This window comes from Puma concolor, chromosome A1 (genome assembly GCF_028749965.1).
Source record: "Puma concolor isolate L17-30 chromosome A1, mPumCon1.1.hap2, whole genome shotgun sequence".
Classification (NCBI taxonomy): Eukaryota; Metazoa; Chordata; class Mammalia; order Carnivora; family Felidae; genus Puma; species Puma concolor.
This window is the reverse complement of record NC_141667.1, coordinates 56299945-56317723: the sequence shown is the minus strand read 5'-3', so window position 1 is coordinate 56317723 and position 17779 is coordinate 56299945. Positions and strand designations below refer to the sequence as shown.

The 17779-nt window shown below is 34.3% G+C and overlaps 1 long non-coding RNA gene and 1 other non-coding gene across 2 annotated transcripts in view; both read right to left on the bottom strand.

Annotated features, from left to right (window-relative positions):
* LOC147584172 (uncharacterized) overlaps nucleotides 1-17779 on the bottom strand; it is a 437695-nt gene that overhangs the window by 97150 nt on the left and 322766 nt on the right. The window lies entirely within an intron of this gene.
* LOC112861870 (small nucleolar RNA SNORA72) lies at nucleotides 9225-9356 on the bottom strand. The gene has a single exon (XR_003223746.2). It is a non-coding gene; the product is annotated as a small nucleolar RNA SNORA72 (small nucleolar RNA).

Here is a 17779-nt window from a genome sequence, read left to right as displayed (position 1 = left end):
AATTCATCATGAGTGAGAATCAAGTAAATATGATAAATGTTACTGGCATCATTTGATTAGCATAATATATTTAGCTGCAAAATATGAAATCGTTTAATGGGAAAAAGTGTGAAAACTTTTAGGAAAAAAAAACAAAATTGAGACTATATACACAGTGCAATAAATTATTTCTGAGCATTGCCTTAAGGTGGATTTTAGTCCTTGAACTCTAAAACCATGAAAAATATCACAATCTCCTTGGAGTATGTATATGTAGAAAGATATGATTAATCTTATCTATTACACTCAAGTATAAGCTATTTTAGAGTCAAGGTAGAGTCATTTGTGTATCCATTTATTTAGTATTCATTCATTCATTCATTCATTCATTATTTATTTATTTATTCATTCATTATTTATTTATTTATTTATTTATTCATTCAGTTATTCATTTATAACCAATGTATCCCTAGCATTTCATTGAGTACTCAATATACTTTTTTTAATTTTATTTTCAGAGAGAGAGAGTAGGGGAGGGTCAGAGAGAGAGAGAGAAGGAATCCCATAAAGGCTCTTCAATGGCAGCCTAAAACTGTGGGACTAAAACTCACAAACCATAAGATTATGACCTGAGCTGAAATCAAGAATTGGACACTTAACGGACTGAGTCACCCAGGTGCCTCAAGTACTCAATATTTTTTTTAAATGAATGATAAATTTCCTCATTCTTTTTCATCTTTTGAATGGTGAGGACAGATTAAATAATATCTAAGCTCCATAGTTTTAAAATATTCTAACAGAATATTATTTAAGCTGTATCACCAATGATGCACATATAAGAAAAACAGAAATTCTTCTATGACCTTGAATTCTTTTTTTTTTTTTTTTTAATTTTTTTTTCAACGTTTATTTATTTTTGGGACAGTGAGAGACAGAGCATGAACGGGGGAGGGGCAGAGAGAGAGGGAGACAGAATCGGAAACAGGGTCCAGGCTCTGAGCCATCAGCCCAGAGCCTGACTCGGGGCTCGAACTCACGGACCGCGAGATCGTGACCTGGCTGAAGTCGGACGCTTAACTGACTGCGCCACCCAGGCGCCCCGTTGAATTCTTTTTTTAAAACTGTATTTCATATTCCATGGGGAGAATTATGTGAGTTTCTCCACTCTGGTGAAACAGATAGAGGTGGAACTAGTTTAATGTGTGGATTAATACAATTTTCAACTATAGAAAGAAAGGTTTCATAATCATGATTATTGCCATTAAAATAATATCGGTCATTTGATATTCATTCTTGAGTAACAAAATCATAGTAGGTAGTTTATTTACTTAGGTTATCTTATTTAGTTCTCACAACTAGTCTCTTATGTTGAAACAATAACATCCAATTAAAAAATGAGAATACAGTGTGAGAGAGAACTTGTCCATGAGTTTGTACTGTTGGTGACAGTATTTAAAACCAAGATTTTAAACCAAGCTACTATGGAGACAAAGATTATGCTCATTCTATATTTAACATTCTCCAATATTGACTGCGAATGAGTCCACATTAATAAAGCTTTGCTTGTATCTGTACTATAGATCTCCATGATTCTCTCTAAATAATTATCAATCACCATTTTAGAAAACCAAATCAGGGTTTGGAGCAAACAAACTTGTTTTGCTTTCTGAATTGCACTTTTACAAATGAAATAATCATTTACCAATGATAATAAACAGAAGGAGGAATTCTTTCTTAAAAAGTACGAGAGGAGAAGGTGATTAAAAGGACAGCATAGGAAGACTTTGAACTCACCTCATCCCATGAATATACCAGGTATACAACTACCTATGATCAATTCTCTCTGAAAAAGACCTTAAACTAGCTGAGCAGCTCCTCCACAACACAGAATAAAAAGACTACAATGAAATGGGTAGGAGAAGCAGAGATGTGGTTTGGTGAAAAATCCACCCATAACATGGTGATCCAAAAGTGGAAATGATCTCACAAAAACAGAGTATGTCCTTGAGTGAGGAATTTGATCCCCATATTAGGCAAGAGGAGCTCCTAAAACACCTGGTTTTGAAAATCCACGGGGGGGCGCCTGGGTGGCGCAGTCGGTTAAGCGTCCGGCTTCAGCCAGGTCACGATCTCGCGGTCCGTGAGTTCGAGCCCCGCGTCAGGCTCTGGGCTGATGGCTCGGAGCCTGGAGCCTGTTTCCGATTCTGTGTCTCCCTCTCTCTCTGCCCCTCCCCCGTTCATGCTCTGTCTCTCTCTGTCCCAAAAATAAATAAAAACGTTGAAAAGAAAAAAAAAATTAAAAAAAAAGAAAATCCACAGGGATTATGTCCAGGAGACCCAGAGGGCTATATGAAACTGAGACTACACATTTAAAGTTCTCACAATCAGTCAATCAATCATTCAGTCAATGTCTCACACACAGATTCACTCACATTAGGACCCAGAACAAAAGCAGCAGATTTTAAAGCATGGAGACCATATGTGAAGGGGACTCACCGGCTAATCTTAAAGTGTCTGCCAAAGGGGAAGAGGCCTATTGGAACTCTCTCCAGGGATGAAGGTGCTGGCGAGCATCATTTTGCACTGTCTTTCCTTATAGGCACCAGTGTTTTTAGGTGCAGTTTGTCCTTTCCCTCTACCCTGATAGCAACATTTTCCCCATGTCATCACTCTCCTGTGGCCTGCCTTGCTAAACCTGATATACCCTGGTATACCCCACCCCTGTGCTTTTCTGTGGTCCCATACTGATAAACTCCATAGGCAGATGCTTCTGTTTAGACCTGCCCTGTCCAACCCAATGGATAGGCATGCCCTAGGTTGGCATGCCCCAAAAGCCCCACCCCACCAAAGCAGGAGGGTGGACATGCCCAGGGCCAGCATTCCCCCATGTCCCTACCCAAGCTGATTGATATGCACAGTCCATATAAGGACTTTCCCTTGAAAAAAAAAAAATGGCTCTGGTGGCAAGGAGGTCTTGTTTTTCTGGGCCTGGTATGATTGAAACAATCAAAGAGACAGTTTTTGACAGGCTACCAAATGCAAGGAACTGTATTGACAACCGAATGAAACAAATTCAAATCCTTCTATGAAAAAAAGCCTTATTACCTAAGTATTCTGGAGCTTCAAACTAAGGAGTGGGCTTCAGGTTGACAACACAACTACACTAAGATACACCATAATTGAAATTTCAGGAGTTAAAAATAAAGGGAGACTACTACAAGCAATAAAAGAAACACAACTTCTTATGTACAAGAGAAACTCCGTAAGACTAACAGCAAATTTTATAGCAGAAATTTTGCAGGCCAAAAAGAAATGGCAGGATATATTCAAAGTGCTAGAAGCAAAAGTTTGCAGCCAAAAATACTCTAGTTAGCAAGGTTATCATTCAGAATTAAAAGAAAAATAAAGAGTTTTCCAAAAATGCAAAAACTAAATAAATTCACTACCACTAAATTGGCCTTACAAAAAATATGTTGTAAGACTTCTTTAAGCTAGAAAAGAAAGAACTAATTAGTAACAAAAACCATGAGAATAGAAATCTCCCTCAAAATGGTAAATATATAGTAAAGGTAAAGAACTAATTACCTATTGAGCTAGCATTAAGGTTAAAAGACAAAAGTAATAAAAATAAATATGATAACAGTTAAGGGAAGGAAACACAAAACAAAAAGATGTAAAATGTGACATCAAAAACATAAAAAGGTGAGAGAAGGTGAGTAAAATTGTAGAGTTTCAAAATGTGTTCAATCTTAACATGTTATCAACTTAAAATAGACTGAGATATATGTTATATCTATATCTATATCTATATCTATAAATATATTTTAAGACTGAGATATATATATCTCATCATAACCACGGTTATATAACCATGGTTATATATATTACCACAGAGCAAAACTCCAAAGTAGAAACACAAAAGATAATGAGAATGGTATATAAACATAACATCCAAAAAAAGATATCAAACTGTAAGAAAAAATAGCAAGAGGAGAAGGAACAGGAAAGAACTACAAAACTGGCAGAAAACAATGAACAAAACAGCAGTATTTACCTATTTGTAACTACTTTAAATGTACTGGACTAAATTATACTATCAAAAGACACAAAACATACAAACTACCAAACCCAAAACAGAAAGACATAGACATTTTAAATATTAATATTAATATTCAACATATATTTAAAAAACTCATATAACCCAATAACATAATCAACAGCAACAAAACAACAAATACAACTAAAAATAGGCAGAGGATCTGACATACAAATGGCCAAGAGGGACATGAAAAGATGTTCAATATCATTAATTATCAGGGAAATGCAAATCACAACTACAATGATATATTACCTCACATTTGTCAGAATGGCTATTGTCAAAAAGACAAGAAATAACAAGTGCTGCTAAGGATGTGGAGAAAAGAGAATGCCCATGCACTGTTGTTGGGAATGTAAACTGGTACAGCTACTATGAGAAACAGTATCTAGGTTCCTCAGGAAACTAAAAATACAGATCCCTGTGATCCAACAGTTCCACTTTTGGGCATTTATATGAAAAAACAAAAACAAAAACAAAAATGCTATTTTGAAAAGATAATTTCAAGGGCGCCTGGGTGGCTCAGTTGGTTGAGCATCCAACTTCAGCTCAGGTCATGGTCTCACAGCTTGTGGGTTTGAGCCCGCATCAGGCTCTGTGCTGATGGCTCAGAGCCTGGAGCCTGCTTCAGATTCTGTGTCTCCCCCTCTCTCTGCCCTTCCCCCACTCACATTCTGTCTCTCTCTGTCTCAAAAATAAATAAAATTTTGAAAAGATAATTTCACCCCTAAGTTCACTGCAGCATTACTCACAGTGGCCAAGATATAGAAAAAGCCAAAGTATCCACTGATGGTTGAATCGATAAAGAAGATGTGGTATACATACAATAGTATACTATTCAGCCATAAAAAAAATAAAATAAAATTTTGACGTTTGTGACAACATGATGAACCATGAGGGTAATATGTTAAGTGAAATTAAGACAAATATGTATGATTTCACTCATATCAGGAATCTAAAACCAAAGCAAATGAACAAACAAAACAAAATTCACAGATGTAGAGAACAGATTGGTGGTTGCCAGAAAGAGGTTGGGGGGACATAGAATGCATGAAGGGCTCAAGAGGTATAAACTTCCAGTCATAAAATAAGTAAATCATGGGGATGTAATTTATAATATGGTGATGATAGTCATTAATATTGTATTGCATTGTATATTATGTAACTTTACATAGTTACAGGAGGAAACCAAACTTACTATGGTGATCATTTCCCAGCATATACAAATACTGAATCATGTTGTTGTATACCAGAAACCACTATAATGTTTCTTGTCAATTATACCTCAAGAAAAACAATAAAAGAAAATGCAATTAATAAATAGGTAGAAATGACAGAAAGGAATTCTATTTTTGAGTCAAATATATACATTGATCTCTTTTCTGAGTATCTTTATCTACTTCTGATTTTAATAAGAGTTCAACATATAAATACACAGAGAATTAAGTAAAATTATAGAGTTTTTTTTCCCCATAAAAGCATACTGGTCTTTTTCTCCAATGTATTTTGTCCTATTTAAAGTGTGATCCCATTCCTTTAATTCCCTTCTCTTGCCCAAACTTACATGAGCTTTTTGAACATGCCTGAGAAGGTATTTTTCATCCCTTACAACCAACTCCTGATCATTTGTGTCATTCTCTGAACATTCTACAAGAGCCTAATCTGTACTTGTTTAGGTTTGGAAACAGAATGTAGAAGCAGAAATAGATTTTACAGTTCAGTTAAATCATAGCCTCCATCCAACTCCTTTTCAAAATGAAGACTTGACTGATATGCCTGAAATCTGAATCAATTCACAGCAAGATCTGTTTCTGATTTCCTATTCTGGGATTCTTTGTACCATATTCTGCTTATGAGACTCTGGAAGTATCTTTCTGTGGAGTCATACACAACTGTTCAAGAGTTTTGAATGATCACTGAAGCTGTTCTGGACATCCTGAGTAGTATTAAATTATACATTGATTCATGATATTATCTTGGGTATTTAAATAAAAAAAATTTAATGTTTATTCTCATTTTGGAGACAGAGAGACATTGCAAGTGGGGGAGGGGCAAGGAGAGAGGGAGACACAGAATCCGAAGCAGGATCCAGGCTCTGAACTGTCAACAACAGAGCCCAACACGGGGCTTGAATCCATGAACCATGAGATCATGACCTGAGTCAAAATCAGACACTCAACCAACTGAGCTGCTCAGGTACCCTGGGTATTTAAATTTTTGTTACTAAGATATTATTGGTATAATTTTCCACAATAATATGGTTTTGTTAACCAATATACATATATGTTTACTTTAACTTTACAAATTTATTCAACTTAATTTATGATTTTTGGTATATGTAATGTCTAATATGTGAAGGCTATGAACAATAAAAGTTTAACATATTTTCATTTTCTAAAAGCTGTTTTTCTTATGTGATAATTACCTACATGTGTTTGTTAGCAAGTGAATATAAGCCAATTTCCTTTCATTTAATATTCAATAATGTCATCAAGTTATCTAAGAGTTGTAACTAATTCAAGAAAATAAAATTATATACCTATAGATAATATTTTTCTACACAATTTTGACTTTTCTCCAAGTGCAATAGCAATTTCTAGACTTCACATCTGCTAAATGTTACCAGGGTTATGGCACATTCTGTAGTGGACAAACAGTGACTCTCAATGATTTCTACATCCTTTTGTTCATGCTTTGCATAAAACCCTCCCCTTGAGTGTGGGTAGAAACTGTGACTTGCTTCTAACCAATGGAATGCAGTAAAGGTGATGGGATGTCATACCCATGATCATATTAAGTTATAAAATATTGTATTTACTAGTTTCTTTCACTCTCTGTTGCTGATTTTTTTAAATGTTTACTCCTTTTTAAGAGACAGAGCATGATGACTTTTCATGAATCCATTAGAGAACAGAGAGCACCAAGCAAATGATCACCCTAAAACCTAGAATGGCAGGTGAATCTAGGGTGTCATAGTCAAGATCCTACATGGAGCAGATCTGCTAGAGCACAAAACTTAAATGGTTATTTTGACAAACCGCTGCAGGCTGAATATCAAATAACCTAAGAGTGAGAAAGTTCAAGGGGCCACAATTTAAAGAAATCCCCACAAATTCATGGGTTTACCTCAAATAATCCCAATGATCCTCATAGCAAAGAGTCAAGAAAGAAAAGGTTTTGGGGCTCCAGCAGATGGAAAAGATAAGTAACCATTTGGAAATATACTCACAGAATTCTATATAACAAGGCTTAATCTTTACTGGAAAACATTTTACTGATTGTTGTCTGAAGTGGGGGAAGGGAATTTCCCCAAATACAGGCTTTACTGTACCTTCAACTAAGCAGGGGGAAAAACAAAACAAAACAAAACAACAACAGCAAAAAACAAAAAACAAAAAAAAACACAACAACAAAAACAACAAAACAAAACACCCTAAGAAACACTTGTGAAGATCACACATAGGCAAGGCATGTAGGATCATTAACAGACTGAGATTTAGTCATAAGATTTTAAAATGCATCCCTTACTCCACTCTTTATCAACACAACAAAAGAGCTCCAAATCAATAACAGTGGATTACAGTGGAGAGATCTGCAAGGCACTGACTCTAAGGATGAGTTCTTAGGGAAGCCCAAAGACAACCCAGAGAAACAAAATTCAAATACAATACAGGAACTTGAAGCATCCATTACCTACAACTACCGCAAGCACTAAACACCACCCAACTCCTAGTCAGAGTAACCTAAAATCTCACACAAAAGACCTATGTATTTTAGTCCTTATTATCTGATACATTATGTTAGGCTTTCAACAAAAAATAATGAGTTATGCTAAAAGACAATAAAACAAAACAAAACAAAACCAACAACAACAAAAACATTGTGTGAAAATACAAAGTACACATCAGAACCAGACTCAGATATGACATGCATGTTGAAACTCTCAGAAAAGTAGTTTAAAATAATTATGATTACTATATTAAGGGCTCTAATGGGAAAAGTAGAGAACATATGAAAAGAGATGTGTGATATAAGTAGAGATATGAAAACTCTAAGTAAGTATCAAAAGTTAGTGTAGAAATAAAAAAACACTACAACATAAATCAAGAATGCTTTTGATAGGCTCATTGGTACAACTGGACATGCCAGAGGAAAGAATAAATGAGATTTAATATAGGTCAATAGAAACATTCCAACTGATATGCAAAAAGAAAAAAAAAAAACAAGAATAATAACAGCTTAAAAAGAAAGGAACACACAGGACAATTTCAAAAGCTGTAAGATACAGGCAATTAGATAGCAGAAGAAGCGAGAGGGGATGAAGAAGACATATTTGTAGAAATGTTCACTAAAATGTTTCCTAAATTATTAACAAATAGCAAACTACAGATCCGGGAAGCTCAAAGAACCAAACAAGATAATGACTAAAAATTCTATACCTGGGCATATCATATTCAAACTGCAGAGAAACAAAGATAAAAATGAAATCTGATAAGAAGCTAAAAATGAAAACAATTTAACTACAGAGAAAAGTAACAAGATATACACAGACTTCTTGTCATAAACCATGCAGCAAAAAGAGAGTAGAGTGAAATATGTAAGTATTGAAAGAAAATAACCGAAAACCTAGAATTCTATAATCTTTTAAAACTGAAGGAGATACAAGGCTTTCTCAAACAAAAATAAAAAAATAAAATTCACTGACAACACAACTACCCTATATGAAATGTTTAACAAAGTTCTGAGGATGAAGGAATTTCATGTAAGTCTAAAACTTGGATTTACATGAAAAATGGAATAGGACTAAAGAAAAAATAATTGAAGGAAAAATATTTTTAATTCCTATATTCTTCTTCTTTTTTTTTTTTTACATTTCCAATTATTTTATCAAGGTAAGAAGTACAGAAGCATCACTTGCAAGTGCTCAACAATCATTATTGAATGCAACTAAAAGTAGTACACTCTACTTTTTTTTGAAAAAATAAAACAATAGTTTACAATTCATTTAATGGCAACTGGTAATCATTAAATTGGCAATGGTTATCTTCAAAAGTTATTACACTAGCTGTGCTGTCATTTCTTAAGGATGATCAGATACCTAAAGTCACAGATGTTTCCCACATAAGATGCAACATATAAATCAGACTTGATTTATCACAAGCATTAACAAAACCAGACCTAGGGAAAGAATTATTTCTGGAGACATATGCATAGTCTTAATACAGTGAATATTTAGCTCACCCGGATTATTACAAAATCAGAACAGCAAGAATATTTGCAGTAAGTTTTCATATTCTTAATTGATCCAAAAAGAAAACTCTTTGTTGAAAGTAATAATACTAATAATATATTTAATGATTATAGTATAGGGATGAGTGAAATGAATTACAGCAAGGTTAAAAGGGATGGAAAAGAGAAACTGAACATGCTCTTTTGTATGTTACTTGCACTACATGGGAAGCAATATAGTGTTAGTTGAAGGGGGATTTGGGTTATTTCAAGGGAAATAACTATTTTTTTAAAGAAACCTAACTGATATGCAAATACAGGAGATAAAATGGAATCATATAAAACGCTCAATTAAAACCTGAGAAAGGATAAAAGGGGAAGCAGGAAACAAAAGACAATTATAAAAAGAAAACAGTTACAAAAAGGTAGATATTAAATCCAAATACATCAAGAATCACTTTAAATATGAATGGTTTACATATGTTAATTAAAAACAGAGATTGTCAGAGTGAGCTATCAAGCCAGAAATGACATGGATCAACTTTAAATGCTTATTCCTAAGTGAAAGAAACCAGTTGGAAAAGGCTACAAACTGTATGATTCCAATCATATGTATGACATTATGGGAAAGACAAGACTACACAGACACTGTAATGATCAATGGCTGACACAGCATGGGACAAGAGAAGAATGCTGAACGGTGAAGCACAGGGAATTTTTTTAAGGTAGTGAAACTGTTGTGTATGAGACCAAGATGGTGGATGTATGACTATATATTAATCAAAACATATTGAACTTTACAGTAGCACAAAGGTTGATCCTTAATATATACAACATTTAAAAAACTGTTTAGGATATCAAGGGTTCCCAGGAAGTAATGCAGACTGTAACAAAAGAATTTAACTCTATTAAAATTGTACAGACTACATCACTGGAGGATGTGGTGAAAAAGATGCTGACCTAAGTAACTTGGAAGTAAGGAAATCCTATAAAACACAGTGGGGGGGGGGGGGAAGAAAAGAAAAAGGACATAAGTCCTGTAGTCTAATTGATAATGTTGTTTATAGTAATGGTATAGGTCTATAATTCTGATACTCCTATGTATGCACACTGGAAAGGAACAATAAGGTAAGTTGATAGCAGATGGTATGAGTCAGGTTTCTTATTATAGGAATGGGAATTTACAAATAAGCAAGGGGACAAAGACAGATTCATGTGGTAACAGATGAGAGTTGGAGACATCCATATCAATTCATGTTTAGCTTAATATAGATAAGCTTGTTAGGTAATGACACTCCAGTAGCAATAAGTACACCTACTGTTCAAGTCTTGCTTTCATTGTTTGACAAAAGGAACGAGGGATCTTTAAAAAATGGCCAATTATAGTCAGGGGCTAATATAGCAGAAAATTTACAGTATTTTATAATGAAAGGAAGGAAAGGTCACAATGATGGGGGTATGTCATAGAACACAGGAGCCAAATGAAAGAGTTCTTGATGGTCAAGATGAAAATGTTTGTGCAAACAAAATAAATAAGATAGTTTTGGCTTATAACCCAAAGTATGCTATAAATATCCACGGGTTAATACTGATACAAAAATGATTACAAAATAAATGAGAGAAAATATATAAGCACCTCATTCCAAACAATTGATACTTGATACTCTAAGGAGTCAGAATATATTTCTTCAAATCTTAATGTTGGCTTTTCATAGTAACTTCTTTCTAAGGAGTAGATAGCATAGAAAGGGAAGAAAAGACTAATTTTATAGTAGAGAAACCCAATAAAACCATATGTGCAAGCTGTATAAGGCTAATGTCAATAGTGATAAATTATGTTAGTAATATGCATTCTTAATGTAACATAATGAAAATGGCACTTTACCTTTGTGACCATCCTACCAAAAATTCATAACCCCAATTTAATCATGAAAATGTGAGCAAATACCTGTGCAGTACTCCTCAAAACCATCAACTTGATCAAAAACAAGGAAAGTCTGAGAAATTGTCATAGCCAAGAGGAGTCTACGAAAATATGATGACTAAAGGTAATGTGGTATCCTGAATGGGATCTTGAATAAAAATAAGACAAAATTAAGGAAATGTAAAAAAACTTCAGTAAATAATAATGTATCAGTATTGACCCATTAATTGTAACAAATGTACCAAATTAATATAAAAAGTCAACTATATCATTAATATAAGAAGTCAATTATAGGAGACAATGGCTGCAGAGAATTTTGTATTATCTTCATAAGTTATTATCAGTCTAAAACTATTCAAAAGGAAAAAATCTTTTTTTTTTTTTTAATTTTTTTTTTCAACGTTTATTTATTTTTGGGACAGAGAGAGACAGAGCATGAACGGGCGAGGGGCAGAGAGAGAGGGAGACACAGAATAGGAAACAGGCTCCAGGCTCTGAGCCATCAGCCCAGAGCCCGACGCGGGGCTCGAACTCACGGACCGTGAGATCGTGACCTGGTTGAAGTCGGACGCTTAACCGACTGCGCCACCCAGGCGCCCCAAAAGGAAAAAATCTTAATGAGAAAAAAAAGGTCAAAATATGGTGTACTTCCATGAATTTCAACATAAGAAAATACTCTTGCCTTTTTAAGGCTTTAAGATGAATGGGAACTCAATACAGTCACATTGTTAAATGATTACTTTTGGTAATCGAAGAGGGTGCGTTTGAATCCTTGTTCTAATACTGAAAAGATGAATTATCTTCAATGCTTATAAGTATTAGGTGCATGTGACACTAATATAATGACAACAGAAGAATTATGTACTGAAACCTTGAAGGGAAGAAATGCTTTCCAAAACAAGGTCAGATTACTTAATTTGAAGTTATAAATGCATCCGAATAGAGGCTAGTAGTGTGAATGCCAGTGAGCGTGTGTGTTTGCATATGTGTGTGACTGTTTGTATTTGTAGAAATCTGTGTTTGGAAAGCAACGGAAGCCTAGAAATGGAGCACAGAGTACCTAGTTTCAACAGTGTTTCCAGTCTAGTTCCAGAAAGAGGATGATCTGAATAAGAACTAGTATTCCTATGGTGGTAACAGGTAGAGTTGGATTCATGAAGCTATGTTATTCAGGTGAGAAACAATAAAATTCATCTATTTGATTTTTCCTGTGCTGTAACACATTTAGCAATTTAGTGTCTGAGTATATTTAGGATTTCCATGTACATTTATACAAAGACAGTACACTGACCAGGAAAAAAAAAATGGCGTATCTTCACATCTTTATTCCAAATATCTCTCCTTTAAAATCTAATAGATGCCTGATTTGTATGCATCTATTCCGAACTCAGTTAACCTGCAACATCCTTGGGTTTGATCAGCTTGTGATGTTTCAGGGCTTTTCCAAATAATATTCAACATTTTTGCATTTGAGTTTCTTCCAACTGCAACTTCCTTCTTCAATCAAATTAAACATGTTTCATTCATTTGGATCTAAGATTAAAGTATCTATACTATAAATTTAAACTTCAGTAAGAGTTACACATTAAATCAGTATAAATATTAGTAAGTGGAAATATTAGTATTAGTGTTACTTCATTTATAATAGTCACACCCATGTCATATGACCATTTTCCCAATTTACTCAAGAACATAAACATAAAATCATAAGAAACAAACACAGATTCAAAAGCATTTGAGAAAGAAAAATGGCATATTGTTTTAGAGACACTTTTCTAAGGTATTTTCTAGACTCAGTCAATTGTTTTGAGTTTAAATACAGAGAATGGAAAGTGTTCAGTGGCATTTAGTTTCATGATGACTTTAAAGCAAAGGGGGAAGGCTGGACAAAAACATGTAAGGCGTGACTCTCCCAAGGAGTCTAGTACAATAGTTATGACACAGGTATTGGAGCCAGATGGATGTGAAATGCAACTCCAGCAATCCTTATGGCTTGCTGATATTAAGGAAGTTTTCTACTTTCTCAAGGCCTCTTCTTGTTTTTTACTAGATAGGGACAATAATGCTATCCACTTTTATAATTGTAGCTTATCATACAACTAGTTCTCCATAACTTCTAATTATCATTGTAATTTCTTTTCTCAGTATGATCATTAGGATGATAGTTATTATTTTACTGTGCTACAAACACATAATCTGGTTCACTGATTGGGTGGGTGGGAAAAACTATCCTTTCAAACTAGGATTCTAAATAGTATTAATTTCATCCAATCAGACTGTGACCCAATACACTACTACAACTAATAATAATAATAATAACAACAACAAGTCAATTCCCTGCTTTTAATCTTTCTTCATACATAGGGCAAAAATGCTGCGAAGGATTGTAAATATATATTTTTTTCTTTAAGTATAAAGAATAATTTAAATTATCATAAAGAAATAGGCATAATATTTCATATAAAAATCCAAAAGGATTGGACATAAAGATGGTCCTGTAGTAACTACAATGATTAATAATATTTTCACTGTGTCATAATGACTGTTAGTATATTGTACAGAAAGGAGTCAAACAAGACTTCCAACATATCTACAATCTGCTTATAGTTCACTTGGTGCCATATGATTAGTTCTGACCCATGGAAATGAATAGAAATGATATGCTACTTTGATACTGTGGAATTTGACATCCTTCCCATCTCTCTCTTTTTTATATCTGTCTCAACAACACTGGAGACTATGTTGTCCACAATGAAGATTGGATTTTCTGGAATCTGGATTTTCCAAGATAAAGTTTAGTATACACTGTATGTAGTAAATAGTGCCTTTGGGATCAATAATACCTGTGGAAAGGAGAGGAAAGAAACAGGATTGGGCAGAGGATCAAATTTAAGCTGAGATCCTGGCACCTGTCTTGCTCTCTCCGGGAGCTAGAAAAATTTGAAAAGAGAAGAGAAGAGAAGGGAAGGGAGGGGAAGGGAGGGGAAGGGGAAGGGAAGGGGAAGGGAAGGGGAAGGGAAGGGGAAGGGAAGGGGAAGGGAAGGGGAAGGGAAGGGGAAGGGAAGGGAAAGGGAAGGGAAGGGAAGGGAAGGGAAGGGAAGGGAAGGGAAGGGAAGGGAAGGGAAGGGAAGGGAAGGGAAGGGAAGGGAAGGAAAAGGGAAGGAAAAGGGAAGGAAAAGGGAAGGAAAAGGGAAGGAAAAAGGAAGGAAAAGGGAAGGAAAGGAAAGGAAAGGAAAGGAAAGGAAAGGAAAGGAAAGGAAAGGAAAGGAAAGGAAAGGAAAGGAAAGAAAAGGGCCTATTTAACGTCGAATATTACATTGAAGCAGTCATGCCTTCACGTACCTGCTTTAATCAGTCCTTAGATGCAATGAGTCCTTCTGTGACGCATCATCATGTCCACCACATTCCAAAAGGCACAATTATAAGATGGAGAAAGGTTGCCAAAAGCAGCATTCGACTGTGACATTAAGATTAAGCCACTGGGTTTCAGGGCTTGTCTACTGCTTTGCTAGGGTTAGTTTTCCTAATACAAGAATATATTAGAATGTATTTATCTCCTATATGATATCTTCTATATTAATTCTTATATTTACTGCACTATTTTTAAACCAAGTCAGTTTTATTTAGATCTATACTTGCACTGGCATATTAGGGAAATAATGTTATGAGAAAAAAAGAAAACCAGTTAGCATCTAATTTTATCATACTTAAAATACAACCTGTAGGACTGAGACCTTTCATAGAGATGTATTTTCCCAGATTAGATCTTTCATTGGTTTGGCAAGAGAAACTTGCTGCTTAAAAAAAATAAACATTATCATATAATGACCAATGGACATTCATTTTGGCTGTATGAGTAGTAATGCAGCTTCAAGTTTAAACAACATAAGGTTAAAAGACTATGAGCTTTTATGAATTTAAGAATAGCTGAAATAAATATTGAAGTGTAAATCCAATCCAATCCGGTATTGTTACATGATTTCTAATTTGCAGTCGTCATATGCTGGTCTCAGAGAGTTAAATGCTAAGCAAAAGTACTCTGAGATGATATTAAGATCAAATGGCCACATAGCCAGGATGTGCATTTTGAATAACATTTCCTCAATGATGAGAAAAGAAATGTTGGGTGCAGTGACTTTTAAACAATGGCCGAATAAGGTTACAATAAAATAAATCAGAGAAGTGAGATGGTTTAATGGCTTTTTAATGAGCCTAATGTTTTCCGTTTTAATGAGCCCTCTTACATCAGCTTTAATTATTTTATGAGAATGAGAAATGATTGAGAAATGGCTTGCATTAATTCAATTTTCTGTTCAGTCTTCCCACAAGCCATTATGGCATAGTGGCTAATGGGAGTCAACTTGGATAAGTGGGAACTTGGATAATAGGACAAGTCTCGGCTAAATTTAGTTAGACACTTGATATGTTAACTGGTGATAAGGTTATATTTCCTCATTTTGCAAAGAGTGCACACCAAATGCCCACAAAGTATTTTAACACTATAGCATAAGCAAAAATTAATTAGGGCAGTTTAAATGAAGTATAATTTGTCCTAATTAATTCAACAAAATTGTGTTAAAAATCTCCTAGCTTTTTATTAGTGACCTGTTGAGATTAAAAATGTACAAAAATAACTGAATTTTGAAATACAAATCTTTGATATAATCTATGCTTAAAACCATGTTAAGCTTTTATAATATAATACATATAAGGACACAATTTTCCTACTACCTAAAAGTAATATTAAACAGATTCTTTAGCTATGAACCAAATAAGGCATGTCATATCCCAAATCTATGTCAAACTGTCACAAGAAACAGGTGATATTAAACAAAATATAAAATAAAGTAAAAAAAAATGATGTTGTTCTCTGACATATTAATCAATGTATTTTACAGTGAGTAACAAAAAACCAACTCTTAACTAAGGCTAAAAAAAAACAAAAAAACTGCGTGGCTCATTAAATTGACAGGAAAATTCAAGAATTAGGCCAGAAAGCATGAGTAGGAACAAAGTGGTTACACAGCAAATACAATCCATGTACAATTCATATACGATCCATATCGGCCCAATGAGGACACCCCAAGCAATAGAAATTTGAACTCCAGCAAGTTTCCAAAAGTACTGGGTGCCAGGCATGGCTGCTAGAACCAAAAATAAGGCCAGTCCAGAAACTGGGTATGCTGGTCTTACTGCTATTCTCACAGCTTGAATAAATCCTCTGCTTGACTATTGCAATGCAAAATCTTTACCAGGTGTAAAATTGGCCAAAATTCATTCTGAAGCGTGCTTCCTAGCTGCAAAAGAACCACAAAAGTGAGTATGTAACATTTTAGTCCGTTTCATGGGAGGTTGATTCTCCTCCCAACAAAAATTCTCAAAGAGAGAATACCCGAAATGTAGCCAAAGAGGTTTGGCAGTTTGGAAAAAAAAATAGAACTCACTATAAATTATATATAAAATTAAAGAGAGATATAAACAGTAAAGATTAATGGTTAATAATTTTAAGAAGCAAGCCAGCAGCAGTTGTAGTTCACTCCAGGGAAATGCAACTTTATCAATTCAATTCAAATGGAGTGTATGAAAACCTCTATGTGATAGGTGCCATATTTAGTCCTCTATAGGAATATACAATGGAGGAGAAAGAGAGAAGGACTAAGCAACTAACATTTTCTAAAGTCACCAAGGTGACAAATATTTAGCTAATCTTTTTCAATAGGACCTGGCCTTCAAGGATTTAAGTATCTTGTATGGAGAAAAGAGAAGCAAGCTAATAAAGAATAAACTATGTATGTAATATGTTCTAAACTCTCCTAAACATTAAAAAAAGAAAGCAAGACAGAAATGAAAAAGAGGAAAGACTGTATCTAAGGCATGAGATATTATATTCATCGGGAGACACATTAAAAAAGTTTCCTCTGGCAAATAGTAAAATGTGACAGAAAATAAAGATTTTAATATTATAGCAATATAGAAAAGTTTACTTCTTTTATTAAGATGTTTAAAAATATTGATTACATGACTGCTTATAATAAAAAAACACTTCCTCTAGAAAGGGCACTTTGTCATGATTTTATTTTTTCCAAATGTCCCTATTTATACATACCTATCTTTATACATGTATAATAATGCTTATCCTAGTCTAGTAGGATACACAGCCCTTGAACAACACAGGTTTGAATTGTATGGCTTCACTCATATATAAATCTTTTACAACACAACAGTGTAAAATGTATTTTCTCTTCCTTACAATTTTCTTAATAACATTTTATTTTCTCTAGCTTACTATATAGTTTTAAAAATATAGCATAAAATACATAGGACACACATAATATGTGCTAACTGACTGTTACTGGTAAGGCTTCAGGTCAATAGTAGGCTATTAGTGGTTAAGTTTTGGGGGAGTTAAAAGTTATATGCAGAGTTTTGACTGAGTCGGGGGTCAGTACCCCTAACCCCTGTGTTGTTCAAGGGTCAACTGTATGTGGAATTGCAGCAACATAAGAGAGGAAAAAGGAAGAAGAAAAAAAGTAAGGGAGGAGAAAAACTCC